A 13777-nucleotide genomic window follows, 5' to 3' on the forward strand; every position below is an offset into this window, starting at 1 on the left:
GCAGTTCTGATGAAATGCCAATGAATGACATATCATATCTAATTTACGTGCTATCAATTAAGGGAAATAATTTAGGATCTGAGAGTAGAGATAACAAGAGCAATGGAGACTCCATTCTGTTGAGTTGAAAGGTTCACATTACTCTGGCTATTTTTTCGTATAAATATTTAAATATGTGGTATCTTCTTTGAATTGATCTGGGTGTATAGCTCTCCCTAAAACACTAAGAGCTAAGCCACTGAATGAATACCTTGATAATTGAATTTCCAAGGATGCAGGCTGCTTGTTCTCCTGAATAGTAACTGATTGGCCAGCTTGTTTGTAGAAGCCTCATGTTTTAGAATTGATTGTGAACGTTAACACTAGAGATAATGAAAAAGTAGTATTAATGCAAAAACTGGTTCATAATTATTGCATTGCAAGGCAAAGTTCCACGGATTTTACAAGTTTTACTCTATGTTAAATGTCGCAAGAACACTTGAGGTACAGAATTCTGGCAGAGCTACTAGATATTCACCAGAGCCTGATTTCTTGTTTTCTGACTACATTTTGTACTCTATCTTGTAGTTACTTATGGCTTTGTGGCTGACTTTAGACCAATGTAACGTGAACAGCTGTGAAATGTTCTATTTCCGGTCTAGAACCATGTACACCTTCCATGCACAGTCCTCCATGCTCTTTTCTATTTCTGGCTGGCTGAAATGGTGATGCTCCCTCCCCTTTCCTCAACATACACATGTGCACGTGCACACATGCAAACATGCAAATGCACAGGGTGGCATCTTTGGGCTCTACATACTAAAGAAGATAACACCACAAAATAAAAGGAGCCCATTTGCAGAAGAGCCATCCAACTGGGGATATTCATTAGACCGTACAAGGAACAAGATACACTGTTTTAATTGGTTAAGCCACTGACAGTTGAGATTTACTCATCAGGGCACCAAGCCTACCATAAAATATGCATTACTGTTTCTCCCATTTTTACTGAGGCTCAGCGAGGTTACGTAACTTGCCTAGGACCTTTTAAAGAACCAAGATTTTAAGCCAGGAGATCTGATTCCAGAGCCCAAACATTTATCTACTATGCTAAGCTGGAATTTAACTCATTCCTTTCTTCTTAGATGTGCCATTAGTTACACTTCTGGTTAAAACTAAGTTAATAATGATACTGTGCAGAATAGTCACTGCTATATTCTTTAGTGTAAGCAAGCTCTTTGAGCCAAGTAAAACTTTAAGCAGCAGCTAGTAGTTTAAGAAAAATGTGAATTTTCCTTTGCTTCTGTAGAGCCTGTGCTTATTGTTTCTGCTGGCTTTAAGTTTGGGAGCATATTCAGTCATACCAACTAAAGGTTGGAACTTGGGGTACACAAAGGTAGATTCAAAGTTAGTGCTCCCCATGAGTATCAGCTCTGCTGTTGCATGGCTGTGTGCATTTTGTGAGAAATGAACCAACCAACCAAAGAAGAAAACAACAAAAAAGTTTCATTGCAGCATTTATCCTTGTTCTGATCTTTAGTATTCTTGAAGGGAATACTAACCAATAAAACTAAACGTTGGAGTAGGTTTTTAAATCGCTATAATAAAATGAATGTAGATGGGATTGCAAGTCAAGAGTGGATGACCAGAGAGTACTTGGGTCGAGATATTAAGCTAGATTTATAATTCCAAACTTCTTGGTCTTGGCTGGGGAAGATTGTCAAACTCTCTGCAAACATAAGGCCATTCCTTCATACCTCTCTCTCATCTGGGCTATTTCTCAATCTCTGCTGGGTTTTTTTTTCCCCACAATCATGTTTCCCTGCCACATAATACAAGTTCCTGGATGGCTGGGGAACCGCTTTTATGCATATTTTCATGCCTTGTATTGTCTATTGTGTTTCCTCAGAATAAGCTGTTCAATAAACATCCCCTAAATCAATGAATATCTTAATGGTCTCTAATGTGAAATGGGATTTAATTTAACGCTTGAGTCCCTCACCAGATATAGCACAGATAGTTATAATATCTCAGGAATCTACTTTGGTAAGCTAAATATTAGCCATTCCTTCCCAGATAGCTGACTCTATGCCTAGGTGTTCATTTTAAGTCCATAAAGCACACTGATTATTCACAGTGTGGAAATGAAAATAAATTTTTAACCATTAGGATTTCAGATTAGCACAGAGTAAAAGGAAAAGTTGGTGGACCATGTCTGAAAGTAAAAATTAATGCAAAAAGATACACAAAATTTGAGGGCATGCAAAATCGGGTACAATCTGAGTAACTGCTGGAGACCAGTTAATTTTGCTGTGCCAATCAATTTCCTGAATTGATCATGCATTTTAGTTTTCTATGTCATCATTGGGGGAAGCTGGGTGATGGGCACGAGGGGCTTCTCTGTAAAATTTTTGCAACTCCTGTGAGTCTATAATCATTTCAAAATAAAAAAGTTTTAAAAAGCAGCATAGGGCTTCCCTGGTGGCGCAGTGGTTGAGAGTCCGCCTGCCGATGCAGGGGACACGGGTTCGTGCCCCGGTCCGGGAGGATCCCACATGCCGCGGAGCGGCTGGGCCCGTGAGCCATGGCCACTGAGCCTACGCGTCCGGAGCCTGTGCTCCGCAACGGGAGAGGGCACAACAGTGAGAGGCCCGCGTACCGCAAAAAAAAAAGAAAAGGGCAGCATAAAACAATTTAGTGATAGAAGAGGATTATCAGAAAATACGTCTACCCTTTTGAGAAGTTTTTTCATTGAGAACTAATATTAAAGTACCTTGTATTTCTGGCTAGTTTAGTCTAATCTAACCCTTCTGTTAATATAGAGTGCCACAGATGATGAGAAGATATATTTTGGTAATAAATACTTTTTGTTTTTGGCTGCTGAGTATGGTATCTATATAGGAATAATTCACACGTTCACATTTTATGCAAATTATGTTAATCTTATAGTCTTCAAACTCATTTGATACTGCTTTTATTGTACTGATGGCAGCGTTTACTGCTTTGTTTTAAATATGCCCTCACTGGTTATGGCACTGGAGATTTCTGCCATCTCAATAGTAATGATATAATTTTATGTTTGTAATACATAAAATTGAAACATACATTCATTGAAACTATATCATACAAAGAGGCTAAATTGATCAAATAAAATCCACCTCATAAACACACAATACAAACATACATACACACAAATATAATATTCCATGAATTTAGATGCATTCAATTAGAAAAAGCAACTTCTGTTTATTTCTAGAATTCTCAAATAAGCTATTTCTTCATATTGCTTATAATTTATTTTTCTTAGACTTATCCTTGATATATTCACTTAAAAAAAACTTTGGTGACATTCTCAGGACAATGTGAAATAGAATGTCCTTCTATAACTAGATTTGAAAGATGGAAGAGACTTTATAAATAATAAAATCCAACTGGCTTATTTTAAAGAATAAGAAACAGGGTCAGCCATGCCATGTGGCTTTGTGGCACAGTCTGGATTAGAAAACAGTCTTCTAATTTTCAGAATAGTGTACATTTCAGTGTCTGACCTTACCTCGTGAGAGAGAATGTGGAAAATTCAAAATCTTAGGGATTGAAAGTTCCACTTAGGTAATTTCGTCACATTATTACCAGATATGTAAGTGGCCTGGGGTTGACATCTAAGATATTTATTAATACTTGTGCGTATTATGTCCCTCCTCTTCCCTTATTCCGATTAATCAGGCTACAAAAAAAAAAGAAAGAAAAATACCTAGGAATTGCTTAGTCTGGGAATGTAGGGAGAGGAAGAAAGGGGCTTGAGAAATATGTCAGGGTTCTTTTTCCTCCAGTGTCATTGCGCCATCTTGACATGAAGAATGGCTGCCAGAAAGAATCTGTTTCATTGTCAGTCTGGAAAACTGCATTAGGCATGTGTTGGCATTCTGTGATTGGTGAGATACCCTACTGTTTTTATGCTTCAAAATTATTTGCCATGTTGTTTAATTACCTAATTAGTCTTTTTTTTTTCCTGTCTTGATGCCATTTCCTGAACTGCAGTCATTTTGGAAAAACAGAATTATAGCCTTTTTTAGTCTCTACGGATTTTCCCTATTCACTTATCTTTGTTTTGTGAGAGCTATACTGAGTTACTGGTACGGAGCGAGAAAGATGGATATATGGATTGGGAAAGAGAAATATACTGATTGGAACTTAGAAGGCTTCTTTTGCCCACTCCCTTCACTCATTCCACCAACACTGATGGTCTCATCAGGCTTCATCTTCCCTCTTTGTATGTTTTCCCTGTTCTTGTCTCCACTGATGTCTATTATCATCTTATATAACCAATATGGAGAAGTTAAGGAGATGATTGATCTTTGAGAGTATCAGAAAAAAATGTGAGGAACTCTGAAATGGATCAAAATGATTACTGGGTATCTTCAGCAGAAAACTATGTGTTGAGGGGTTTGCACTTTTCACTGTGTTTGAACTGTTTTCCACCTCTCTAAGCTGCAGATAACTCTTAGCAATGCAAATAATTACTTTCCATTTGCAAATGAATTCTGTCCAGAGCAGGGACAATTGATTTCCCTCCTCCTTACAGAAAAACCTTTGTATCTATTTGTAAGTTCATTTCAGCATTCCTGTTAGATCTTTATAATTGTGGTCCATTGGATTCTCTTTCAAACTGATTGTAACATTTGACTGGTCCTCTCATCAGTTACATCCAAAACAAGACATTAGGTTTACTATAGCCCTTTAAGTACATTCTTCTAAAAGTAGAGATTGTTGTTACACAAAATGAAGTAGTCTGTCTATTCAAAGTTATACGCTCAATTGTGATTCATTACAACTTCATCATCACCACTGTAATTACCAGTCGGGTATTTGGCAGATTGGGAAAATGAGACAGGGAAAGACAGAGACAGAGAGGCAGATACACACTCATACACCCCACACACCTGCCACACACACACGCAGAGTTCGTTTCAAGTTCACCTTACAGGCTTCTTGGCAGAGTCAATGCAAATGTAGGACTTCTTCTTTAATTTTATAGATTTAGGAACATTATTTTGCCAATATATCATAGGATTTTGGAAAGAAATTCATATGAACTAATCACATTTAATTCCAGACTGGATCATATAAACCAGAATTTTAAAATTTTATCCTGGGAACTAAATGTGATGGAATAATAATTTCTGGTTATTTGAAGAGCCCAAAATGTGCATAAATTTTGAGTATTTTTAAGAGACTATCTGGATGAAGCTAACATTATTTGTCAAGTTAGTGTCTTCAACTGTGTTTCAATCTAAATAAGCAAACATATCACTGAGGCTAAAATCTCTGAACAGCATCTCGGGACAGTTTTGAAAGGATACTGAGAAATTCTGTGTACACAATCCTCTTTTTCTATCCTCCTTATCAGACACTGTTTTCCTCTATCATAAAAATGTGCTCATTATGTATAATTTCCTTTATATTGTTTTTTTTAGCTACATTTTATGTTGACATGATCCATTCAAGGAGGCACCCTTGGCCCATCCCACGATTTAGGAAGCATTTTAGTTTTATCTACAACATACTTTCAAAACACCTATTATCTAATTTTTGTTTTGATAGCATTTACTTCAGTAGTTAATCTAATTTTATACGATTTTTTTTTTGGACTGACTTTTGTTTTAGGGTAATCTTATCTGTTCTTTTCCTTTTATAGAGGAGTTATATTTTACTTGAGCAATTTGCACTTGCTAGCATCAGTCAGAAATAAATATTATTTTTAATAAACTAAAAAAGGGGTGGGGGGGTTAGTGGTTACTTTCTCTTCTAGACATTAAACCCCAGACCAGGATTTCACAAAGATGATTTCCAAGTCAAAACCAAAGTGTAGATCTATGGAGCACATAATAAAGGTGGGCCTAGGGCCTCTGGCCTTTTCAAAGGTGAATTCATGTCACAGTCTCCCAAGTGACAAGTGGAATCATTGAATGATCTTTCATTTGTCCCTGGATCTATAAAAGCTCTAGAATATGTCAAGTAAATGAAATCTCGAGCAAGGATAAGAAGCTAGAAGCAACAACTTAGAGGCTATGTCCATTTTTGTTGGGAAACACCTAATTTAATGCAAAGGGAATTTTTTGGTGTTTTCTGGTGGAGGATCACTTTGTTGAAGGACACTGGTGTCACGTAGAGGAATATGTGTCCACTGCTGATGTATTACTGTTTCTACAAGATGCACACTGCTCATCACCTAGCAGAAAGCAACATAAAAATTTATTGCATGAATGTGAAATTTGGCTACATGATTATACACATAAGGTCTTAAATCATTCGGGAATATCACAAATATGTAAGGAGTACATGCGCATATGCTATAAACCACACGCAGTACATGATGATGATTTTTACCATAAATAGTCAATAGTCTTTTAAAGAAATTATATTTCTACTCACATACACAATGGTATTTAACATGTGTAGTGAAAACAGACCACTTCTGTTTTATCAGATATTTATCCTTTCTGGTGTCCACCATTTATTCCTGAAGGGCTAGGGTCCCCCCTGTATTTATTTTCCTCCAGCCCAAAGAGATGCTTTTGTCATAAATCGTCATATAGGTCTGTTGGACATCATTTTCTTAGCTTTGGCTGCTTAAGAAAGCATTTATTTCACTGTCATTAAAGAAGAATTTTTTTTTTTTTTTTTTGCGGTACGGGGGCCTCTCACTGTTGTGGCCTCTCCCGTTGCGGAGCACAGGCTCCGGACGCGCAGGCTCAGCGGCCATGGCTCACGGGCCCAGCGGCTCCGGGATCTTCCCGGACCGGGGCACGAACCCGTGTCCCCGGCATCGGCAGGCGGACTCTCAACCACTGTGCCACCAGGGAAGCCGAGAACAATATTTTTGATCAATATAAATCTCTAAGATTTTTTTTTTTCCACTTTCAGTACTTTAAAAATGTTAATCAGTTGTCTTTCTGACCTCCATTTTTTCCTGGAGTGGTCAGCAAGCATTCATATTGTTGTTTCTCTGTCTTGAATCTTTTACTTTGGCTGCTTTTAAGATTTTTTTTTTTTATATTTGGTTTTCAGCAATTTGATCTGATTCTTTTATCTCCTATGGTGTTTACTGAACTTCTTGATATATGGCTTAATATTTGGAATGTTCTCAGTCATTATCTCTTTAACTATTTCTGTCCCCTTCTTCTTGCTGTTTCCTTCTGGGACTCCAACTGTGCATATGAAAAACTGATATTTTTCCAGAACTTGGTTACTCTTCTTCTCCTTCTTCTTCATCTTCATATTCTTAAATCTTTTTCTCTTTTTGTTTCAGGCTGGGTATTTCCTTTTGATCTTTCTTCATGTTTCCCTATCCTTTGCCATGTACAGTCTTCTCTTAAACTAATAAACTGAATTTTTTATTTCTCATAATTTACTTTTCATTTCTTTGGATTCTTTTTCATAGTTTCCATGTCTTTGCTAATTATCATCCCTTTATACTATTGTTCATTTTCCACTTTAACAGTCAGTTTAAAAGTGTGATAGTTCTAAGAGCTATGCCTTTCCTTATGCTCTTTCCATTGACAATTTCTTTTCTTGTGTATCTTTTGATTTTTTATTTTTCTTATTTGTTTTTGATTTTAATTATTTGCTGAATGTTTTTATAAAGATATGGTAAATAATATCTATCTCCAGAAAGAACACACCACTTCTCTGTCAGTTTGCTAGAGTAGACACTGAGTCAATATACTTGGTTGTTGAGGTCTGGGCTTTATTAAAATGCCAGTTTAATTTGGTTCAACACTGGATTCAAATGTTTTAAGAGTAGGCTTGGCTTAGGGTTTAGGCCTCACTGAAATTATGGAGAGCTGCCTGTGTTGTTCCAAAGATGAGTCCTTTTCTTCCTCAACTGTGGGGTATCCCTTCCTGCTTTGCAACCTGCTACCACCATTTTGGACAACTGAAGAGTTTTCTTTGCTCTCTAGCTCCACCTGCTGTGTTAAGAGTAGTCTCCTTTGGCTTTTCTGAGACATCCTTGGCTTTTTGAGTTCAGCTGTGGTCACCCTATAATCTGTGAAGCTGGTATTGCCAGGGAGTGTGTATGTCTCAGCAACCTCCTTAGCTGAAAGTTCTAAGTACCTCGAAGGCTTTCTTTCAGCCTTCTTTCCCTGATCCTCTTTATGATCTACTGATTCCAGCACTGGGAGTGTCTAGGACTCATCTGGGTTCGAATTTACCATGTCAGCTCACACATGACCACACAGATTGATGTGTCATATACCCTTTTCTTCTTAATCCCATCTATGGCACATTCTTTAGTGAACATTTTCTCTATGTTTCTTCTAGGAGTTTTGTAGTTTCAGATCTTACACTTAAGTCTTTAATCCATTTCAAGTTAATTTTTGTGAGTGGTATAAGATAGGGGTCCAATTTCATTTTTCTTCATGTGGTTATTCAGTTTTCTAACACCGTTTATTGAAGAGACTATCCTTTCCCTATTGAGTATTCTTGGTTCCTCTGTCAAATATTAGTTGACTGTATACGTGGGGATTTATTTCTGGGCTCTCAGTTCTGTTCCATTGGTCTATATGTCTTTTATGTCAGTACCATACTGTTTTGATTGCTAGAGCTTTGTAATCAAAAAGTATAATGTTTCCAGCTTTTTGCTTCTTTCTCGAAATTGCTTTAACTATTTGGGTTTTTTTGTGATTTCACACAAATTTTAAGATTTTCTTTTCTATTTTTGTTAAAAATGCCACTAGAATTTTGATAGGGATGGTATAGGATCTATCCTTTATCTACTTGGTTAAATGTATTCTTGAGATCCTTTACCAACTTGGTTAAATGTATTCTTGAGAACTTTGTTGTTTTTGATGCTAATGTGAATGGCCTGTTTTCTTTATTTCCTTTTCAGATATTTTGTTATTCAAATAGAGAAACACAGCTGATTTCTATATGTTGATTTTTCTATCCTGCAATTTTACTGAATTACTTTACTAGTTTTAAGAGTTTTTGGTTGAGTCTTTAGGATTTTCTATGTATAAGGTCATTATGCTAAGTGAAAGTCAGACAAAGAAAGTGAAATATTACATGATAGCACTTATATGTGGAATCTAAAAAAGCCAAACTTGTAGAAGCAGGGAGTTAGAATGGTGGTTACCAGGGGCTGGGAGATGGGGGAAATGGGGAGATGTGTGTCAGAGTACAAACTTCCAGTTAGAAGATGAATAAGTTCTAAAGATCTAATGCACAGCATTGCCATTATAGATAGCAAATCTACATTATATGCTTGAAAGTAGATAAGATGTTGAAAGTTGCTTAAATATTCTCACCACCAAAAAGAAATGGTTATTATTTGGGGGGCCAACACAAAAACTTGACCTATCAGAGACAGACCTCACGAGCAGATACATCTAGTCATAGCCCATAGCTGTAGTTTGCCAATGACCTGCTGAGCTGCCATGGCTTTTTACTTGGGTGTCTCAAAAAGAGGACACTTAAGGTCAGTATGAGTATCACCAATGGGTTCTGATTTAAGACTTCATGCATATTATTTCATGAACCTCATGTATATTTAGCACATCATCAATATTTACTTTGTCTTTCCATCTCTTTCTTTTTTCACTCACACATATTTTACTTTATACTTGTCTGACATAAGCAAAGGTATATCATTTAAGGGAAAATTTAAATATCTAGTATTTTAAAACATAATCCCAATTAATTTTAGCATATTATCATTTTCTGTTGTCAGAAACAAATTAATGATTGGTAAATTTATTGATATTTATCATGAGCCTACTTAATGTCTGACACTATACTGGGTATGTAAAATGCAGCTGTGAACCAGAATGTTTTTTAACCGATAAACAGTGCTAATACTTACACAAATGTTCCCCAGTTACATAGATGATCCACTTAATTGAACTGATAACCTTAAACTTTCTAAATATCACAGTCTGCTCTTAAAGGGATATTAGACATGGTATTGTTCCTCAAGGAGCTTATAAAATAGCATGTTTATTCTTTCATTCATCTATCCTGAAGAATATAATCAGGCACTGCATGTATTATGCTTTTTAAAAAAGCCTTATTTGACTTCTGAATGGATTCTTAGGCTAGGCAATATTGGAGGGGTAGGGATCTGGTATATTCATATAGAGGGGTCAATTCTTAGATTTTTTAAACATGCAAAATCTTAGCACAGCATGGATAATACACATATAGGAATTTATGATTGATAGTCACATTTTATGTAGACAGTCACCTTCTAACTAACAAATTCTTTCTTTTTAATTGTGTGTACAAATTTGGGGAAGGAGAAAGTGGTGCCTAAGAAGTAAATCAATTTACCTTCCAAAAAGGAAAAAAAAAGGCAAACAAAAAAAGGAGGAAAGGAAAGAAAGAAAAAAATACATATCTGAGTTAACACATTATAGCCAGTGGGAATGCATGAAATACTAGAAATGGCCATACCCCAAGATAGAAAACACCTATTAACTCACTGATATGTAATATTCGACTCACTGCCACATGGAGAAATTTGGATAAATTCTTAGTCACTATTTCCAGGCTGCAATGTTGACTCTCCTGCTTCTGGTTTTATGTGCTATCATTCTTTTTGCATTAACATATTCATAGCAAGCCACAATTTTCCATTTATAGATTATTTCCATGAAGTTCAATGGCTGTAAGTCTCTTAATATATATTGTGGTGTCTTAATCTTTTCAAATAAGTGGTTTCAAACCACAGCACTCTTCTTTCAGCTATGTAGTTATCTTTGATAACCTTCATCAATACATCATTATTTGATGAAAACAGACCAATCAAATGCTGTCTGTTTTTCACTGTCCAGTCTTTGGACCTCATGGTTTTGTCAGCTTTCAAAAGCTACCCTGCTCCTTCTGGCTTCCCTGAAATGCCAGGTGATTAAGGAAATCTGCTTTGCTTGAATATAGCATAATCAAGATTATATTGTGTGGTGGTGTAGACTCTCTTTCTGCTGCTACATTTATAAAGCCATTGTATTAGAAGTCTATTCTGTGTCTTACTCTTGTTTAAAATAACCTTAAACAGTACTGATACTTACACAGATATTCTACAGTTACATAAATGTTCTGCTAAACTGAATTGATACCTTAAATTTTGCTAAATTTCACAATCTGCTCTTAAAGGGGCAAAAGCGATAAGTAAGTAAGTAGTGAGCAGCTGTTTGGTTTGCATGATGGTTGTACATGTTGATAGGTATAAAAGAAAGCCAGCCATTGACAAATTAGACACACTCAGAACATATTATTTCACCCCCAGTGATAACTGTACACTTTTCCTAATAGTTTCTGGGTCAGTAGGCTTGCAGTCCAAAAGAGTATGGAACATAAAGTAATTTAGAAGCTAATTAAACATAAGAATGTTTTTTAGGAATTTCTGCCTTCTCTGAGATAAAATATATATATATACACACACACACACACACACACACACATGTATAAAGAATGCAGCATTGAATATTTATGCTCACTTTTCATAATTACTGTGAAATCATACACAGTCCTACAGTGATCCCAAAGTGAGACAGAGATATGGGACACAAGGTCTCTGTATATGTAAATCCTGTTTTAAGCCAGGGGTACTGGGATTGCTTATATATGCCAATAAATCTCCACATATAAGCAGAGGAAGCTCTTCACTGTTATAAAATGTAAATCCTCTCTTAAAAAAAACAACTGACTTGAAGTGCTTTTGTATCTGTGGATCATGCTGTCAGGATTTTAGTGTTCTAATAACCTAATTCTAATGAGTTCTTACGATTTATTCAATAAGCATGAAAGGTCTTTTATATGATAGTTACCTTGATGGCTAATACAGTAGGATAAGTATTCCAGTTAGTTATATAGTTCTACATAGAGATATTATTTAGCTCTCATCTTTGAGTAATCAAAAAAATGTTTTAATTGCAATTCTGTATTAAATCAGTTGTCAAAATTATTTTTATTTCTTAGTTTGGAAATCTCTGTTTAAAATTTGCCAGAAAAATCTGTAAAGTATAATCTCTCTTCAGTTAGATAAAAGTCATTTTAACTATAAAGCATGGTCACGCAGATCAAGTTAACAGTTATGGATTCCATTTCTTTCCAAGGAATTAAGTTAATACCTTTAAATCTACCTAAAAACCTGCCACCAGATTTATAATTAGAACATTACTTACATAGAGAGCTGTTTCTAGTATCACATTTTGTTTTATATTCCATAATTAGACAACCAGTCCCTTATTGACAGGTAGGTAGGTGATTTCTAACCTTTGCCATTTCAAACTGTATAACAATGTCCAAGTATTTAAATTTTTCTATCATTTCTTCCTTGATGAAATAGTTGAATTTTATGGTACGTAAGTTGTATCTTAATAAAGTTGTTAAGAAAGAAGACAATAAACAAACAAAAAGAGTTAAGGTTGTTAATAGTCTTGTTTCCCATATCTTTATCAAGCTTGTCAGCAAGACCTATGGATAACTGACAGAATATTTTTTAACTTATCCCTATAATTCTATACATTTTTTGGTTTATATATTTGGTTTTATCTTGACTTTTTCTTTTCCTGGTGTTTAATGAACTAGCAAAAGTTAAAAATAAGCTTTAGATCCCCTCCTGTTTTGGAAAGGTCCTAGGAGAGCATTAAGTAGATGAAAGCTGAGATTTCATCCAATTGGCTGGACTGAAAAATCCTAACTGTTCTACAATATATCCCAGGGATGAGAGTCAGCTGGAAAGTCACAAATGTGGGCCAGAAAATAATGGCAGCAAACAAATAAGGAGAAAAGGAAACTCTCCACACATAAGCCCTAGGGAGATTGAGAGAAGAATGAAATGTCTACGGGGGTCTTTGATGGGAATCAGCACCACTTGCCCCTTGAATCTAATCTGATCCCAGATGGGGAGTTTTACTTATACTTGCTTCCAAGTCGCTAAGAGGAGACACTACAAGTTTCAGTGATTTTTTAAAAAAATTACATTGTGTGCTGGATTCTTATCAAAGAACATGTTAAAATATATTGGAATCCAAGAGGTGAGGACTCTTGTATTAGTGTCAATTTTCACTGTATTTGCAAAAGGCATACAGTAAATTTTGCTACATTTTAATAAAGTACTTAAGAAAAGTCACTGAATTTTGGGTAAAAACAAGTGAATTCTACCGTTGTGTCTGCCAAGAAACACCACTGTAGGCATATTTGGGTATAGTAAAATAAGGTATTTAGTTTGATCAGGGTCTCAAACTAGGGACCAAATCAAATCCACCCACAGAGATGTTTAATTTGGGCAGCATAGGGTTCGTGGAGGAGATATGGGGGTATATGTATACGTATAGCTGATTCACTTTGTTATAAAGCAGAAACTAACACACCATTATAAAGTAATTATACTCCAATAAAGATGTTTTTTAAAAAAAGAATATATTTAAGCTATTATAAATTTAAATAAGAAATAACATTGAAAAAAAAAATTAAGTTCAATTTGCCCTTTGACAGACCTGACATTTCAGCTGACTGTGGGCACTACTGCTTCCAAAGTGCTTCATAGCTTCTGCCACTTCTGGCCCCTGGTGATATGTGGATTTCCTACCTCCAATTTGTGTGCGGGATCTGTTCAAAAGGATAGTGATAAGAGCACCGAACTCCATGAAACACATAACCAGTACAATTAATGGGGTAGATGAGATTGTTAGCTCTAATTCTTCTTTCCCAGTACGTGTCTTCTGCCCAGAAATGTCTTGATGACCTCCCTTTGTGAGTAGGCTTTGATTTTAGGCATATGACATGCCCTCCCAAA

At 35.8% G+C, this 13777-nt stretch overlaps 1 long non-coding RNA gene across 1 annotated transcript in view; it reads right to left on the minus strand.

The window, feature by feature from the left end:
* Positions 1-281: 281 nt before the first annotated feature.
* LOC137231634 (uncharacterized) overlaps positions 282-13777 on the minus strand; it is a 208166-nt gene continuing 194670 nt past the window's right edge. Inside the window, exon 6 of the long non-coding RNA XR_010946699.1 lies at positions 282-362. This is a non-coding gene — a long non-coding RNA (uncharacterized lncRNA). The remainder of the gene's footprint in view (positions 363-13777) is intronic.

Source organism: Pseudorca crassidens, chromosome 10 (genome assembly GCF_039906515.1).
Source record: "Pseudorca crassidens isolate mPseCra1 chromosome 10, mPseCra1.hap1, whole genome shotgun sequence".
Lineage (NCBI taxonomy): Eukaryota > Metazoa > Chordata > Mammalia > Artiodactyla > Delphinidae > Pseudorca > Pseudorca crassidens.